We start from the raw sequence: 5,062 nt of genomic DNA on the forward strand, positions 1-5,062 counted from the left end.
CCTCCCACCCCACCCCCCTCCACTGCCCTGTAATGCTGAGGCTGGGCACTCTTTGGTATATTGGAGATTTTTTTAAACTGTGGCCCCTTCACAAACTTGTTCACTTCACAAATGCTCCTTTCCTCGAAGGAATGATAAATATGTGGTGTGGTGGTTTTTAAATCTCCGGGGTCATGAGACTACACTAACCAACGTTACTGCAGAAGGATTTTAATTCTCTTCTTGCTCCTACACTTCTCTTCTGGATGTTATGTCTCTTCCTCTCTACCCTTCGCTCACCCTCTCTGCTTTCATCCCCATCCTCCTTTTCTCCTATGCCCGCTGCATCCTCTCACCTCTACCTTATACTCCACCCTCCCTGCTCACACACACCCCTTTCAAACAGTGATGTATCAATAGCCACTAGAACCAAGAAATGCATGTAACTAACCAAAACCATCACATAACCTTATTGATGTAATACTTGTCTTCCCATTCCCCTACACTCTGTTGTCACCTTGTTTGTCTGGTAACCACCATCCTGCAGACAGAACCAATAGGTTGGACCCAGTGCTTACACAGAGACCCTGATAAAATCAACCCTTCCTGGGTGCCGGGATCTCTCCTTGTTATTTTGTTTGCAGACCTTATACTGTAAACGCTCCAGGACAGATGCTGTGAGTGAAGGCTTGGCCCCACTAAAGTAAATGGGAGCTTTGCCATTGACTTCAATAGGGCCAGGATTTGTGTCTTTTTTATGTTTTGCACAGTGCCTAGGGTGCTGTAGCCCTGAACAACTGGCAGTAACCTGTGTGAGTTTTTGTCTCTGGTCCTTCGTTTTATAAATGAAAACCTTCAATCGAAATTACTGAAACCAGGTTTTAAAAACTGGAACAATGGTAGATGTTGGCTAGTCACATGCCTGGACCAATTCTGGCAACGGAGTTTTCCAAGTAGCCCACGACCACGTTCAAGCATGAACTCACAGGTTTGTGAGAGCAGAGTCTGGGCTATCACATACAAAGTAAGAAACAGAAAACGAGTCAGAGCTATTAGTGACTGACAGAAGTTAGCTGCTGTGTAGACAGGCCCTGAGAGATGTGATTACCAGCATGACCAGGCAGATTGGCACTAGCTTTGCTCCAGCGAACATGCTAAAATTAGCAGTGTGGACATTAAGGCACTGCTGGTGGCTCAGGCCAGCCACCAGAACTGAGACCCAGTTGATTAGGTGAGCTTGGACTTGGGTGGCTAGCCCGAGCCGCCTCCCATGCAGCAACGGTCACATCGCTATTTTAGTGCAAGCCTGTCTACCTTGCTGGGAATCACACCGCCCAGCTGTAGTGTAAAAATACCCTTACTTGCAGATGAGTAGCAATCCCCTTTCATAGCCGGTGTAACAGCAAAACTCCAGGTGTTGCCAGCTGCCAGTCGCTGCACTTACATTTTCAGCATAGTTTATGTAAAACTTAAACATCTGTTAGCAAGTGACTAGTTTGCAGCGATTTTTCATTTGACATCATGGCAATGGAAAGCTAGGGAGCGGGGAGGAGGGATGTTCCACATAGGTGCATCAGCAGCCTGGCACAAGGGAGCACGTGAGATAATGGAACCCATTGTACCTACACCAGACATTTATTTATTTCAGTGTCTAACAGTGAATCATTGTTACTAAATTATTTATTATGTCTATAGCATCATAGCCTGGTAGGGTCTTTTACAGAGACACAAGAGGATAAGATCACTGTCCTGAACAATTTATAATCAAAGTCAACAGGACTGCAGGATGGAGTCATTAGTTAGACAGATAACATAATGAGAAATGACAGACCAGGGGACGAAGAGAAACCGAAGAGAAAGGAAACGAGAAATGGGATTTTGAGAGAGCATTATTTCCAAATGGTGGAGAGGCTGTTGACATCTCAAAGTAGGCAGGCAAAACTGACACCTAAAGGTGAACTCAGAGCCAATTTACAGCAGCAGCAGGTAAAGATCATAACAATCTGTGATTCCAGCCAGGATATGCTGTATCTACCCTGCCTGCCCAAAGGAACCAATTACAAAGAATTCAGATAATGTATTTTGTTTCAGTGTCATGTTTTCTTTCACTTTTTTTTTAAATAATAGGCATGGGGAAGGAAATGGGCATTTAAGATTAGCAGAGGAAAGTGAGCTAATGGGAGGGAGCTTTGAGGAGGGATTGGGAGGAAAAGATGGATGATGCACTTACACAATTATTACTGACTCATTAGTTTAATGACTGTATCTTATCTACCCCCTTTATTTTCCATCTCCTTCCTAACTAATTCATGTATTTCAGACAATTATGTAAATAGCATACCTGGGAAAGTGGGATTAAAACCCTGATCCTTCAGAAATGGAAGATACAGGCTGAATATCCTGTCAACAAGATCTACTTTACTGGGAAATAATCTCACGATGGCTGTGGTGGATATTTAAAACGACACTGGCCAACGTATTAGGAAAGGGGCAGCCTTAGACTGGCAGGGCTGAATCAGAAGCTAGACGCTGAATAGTCAAAGCTTTGCAGGGGAGTTTCACAATCCCAAAATTTCTTCTATTACAGAATGGACCACAATATATTTAAAAAAAATGAAATTTCCCACAAACTAAAATTCTAAAAATAGATGTCAACATCCAAAAATTTTCTTCCAATTTTGACTATTTTTATTTTATATTTTATAATATAAAATTAAAAAATTGAAATGATAAGTCATTTTGAAACGTTACATTCCTACAAGGTCAAAATGGTTTGCTTTGACCTTTCAGGCACTTTTTTTTTTTTTTTTTTTCCAGTATTTGTTTTGTAATGAATTTTCACCAGAGGCAGCGTATTTCCACAAATGTTTCACTTTCAACAAATTTGCATTTTCTGACCAAAAAATGTTCTGTCAGAAAATTTCTGACCAACTCTACTAGTAGGTCTTTTCCCATTTGTAATATCTAATATTTTGATCACTATATTGCATAGCAGTATGCTTGAATATATTTTAAGTAAATGTAAGAGAGGTTGCAGGGACCCTGAGAATTTGGCAGTTATCGCTATTGGTTTCATTCTATTCAAAATCAGACTTTCAGCCTATGAGGCTTTAGTTTCAAATAAATGATTCTTTATGCTGCATTTGTTTGGAGCAACACTGACATTCAGTGGCCAGTTAAGGTTGGCAAGGAGTGCTAATTCTCTATGCTTTTCTGTGTGTTATAGTATACCCATCCCAAGCTCACTTCCCATGAAAGGCCAGAACCTATGAGGTGCTGAGCACACCCAGAAAGGAGATACAGGTGCTCAGAACCTTGCAAGATCCAGCCTTGACAATGGTCGTCCCAACTGTGCATGCATTGTGCTGCAAATCCAGTGAGTACAGCAAAGCTCTGTTCGAAAGACTATTCCCAAAAGTATGTGGAACTTGTGTTATTCCAGATCATGCTGCACAATCCAAAGATTTATAGCGAACAAATGTTTTTGTGGTTGTACAAGCTTATCCGAATTCAACTACATCATTTTCATTTATGCTCTGGCTTCAAAGCAAACCCAGCCCAAAGCTGACATTTTCTATAAAGGAGAAGTGCTTGCTGTAGGCTTCTGGGAGACTACGCCGAGCATATTTTAATATGATTTAAAGCTGTTCTACAAATATTGGCTATGAATTCCAAATATGGGCTGTGCAGGCTAATTAGCAAGAACCAATCAAATTAATGAAAAGGTCACATTTTGATCTGAGGCAAATAAATAAATCGTATTTATTAAAGATTCCCCTGTACTTTAAACAGACTGAAATTTGCTATATTTAGCAAACTAGCCAATAATGCAACACAGGCAGTTATGACAGAGACTCATCACAGATGCTATAGATTACATGTATTGATTAGTTTATCTAATAAGACACAACATATCAGGAACAGAGCTGGATCCATTCAGTGAATGACAGATGTTGATTTCTTTGTATTTATCTATCTATAGGCTTTTCTACAGCCTCCATCGCTGGTAGTATCTGAGCACCTCACATGCATGCACTCATTCACTGAGCATCACAACATCCCTGTAAGGAAGTATTACCCCCACATTACAGGTGGGGAAACTGAGGCACAAAGAATTTACAGGATTTATCCACATTCTCCCAGGAGGCCTTTGGCAAGGCCAAGACCAGAATGCAAATCCCCTCACTCCTACTGCACTGCTTTCACCTTTCCTCTTTCTTCTCTCCCTGTTGAATCATAGAAATGTAGGGCCTGAAGGAATCTCAAGAGGTTATCTCATCCATCCCCCTGCACTGAAGCAGGATTAAGTACCATCCCTCAACACTTAGTCAACTCTTTAGTCTTGGTAAAGTGGGGCATCAGAAACAGAGAGGTGAAAAACTCAAGTGGACAGTGCTCCACAACTGTCTCTTCACAGAGCCATGTCTGCAGTATTGTCCTCCTCCCAATCTGAGCTGCCCCTTGCCATCCATCCCATCTCAGGGCATCCTTGTCTACATGGTTCAGCCCCTCACTGCTGTGCTCTGACGGGCCTTCCCTTCTCCGCACATAACTCGTTATCCTCCCTACACACACACACACACTCTTCAAGGCCAGCTCTCCCAAAACTACAACTATGTGATTCTCCCCTTCCAGCAGCCCACAACATTCAGTGATGCTTTTACACACACACACACACACACACACGAATTAAAGCATTCAGGAGTGAAAGGGTTAACATTCCTTTCCCATTTTTTCACACACACACACCTAAATTAAAGCATTCAGGAGTGAAAGGGTTAACATTCCTTTACCGTTTTTTCCTTGAAAAATCTCACTCCCAAAGTCATTTAGGTCTGAACCTGGTGATGCTATTGGTTAATATGGCCATTGTTGAACTCAGATGTTTCTAGAAAACATTTTATTCCTTTCCAATACATTATCTACTTTCACACTGTCAAATATGTCTCTTCTGTTTTGACTGCTCCCGTGTGAAGCTGTTCTGTTTTTATTATTGACACTACACTTAGCACACAAGGCACAGATTAAGAAATAAGATTTCCGCTTCAATTTCCTCTGCCCTGACTGCTTCAGATGCCATTAT

This window comes from Terrapene carolina, unplaced genomic scaffold (genome assembly GCF_002925995.2).
Source record: "Terrapene carolina triunguis isolate 2854851 unplaced genomic scaffold, T_m_triunguis-2.0 Scaffold131, whole genome shotgun sequence".
NCBI classification, from domain to species: Eukaryota; Metazoa; Chordata; order Testudines; family Emydidae; genus Terrapene; species Terrapene triunguis.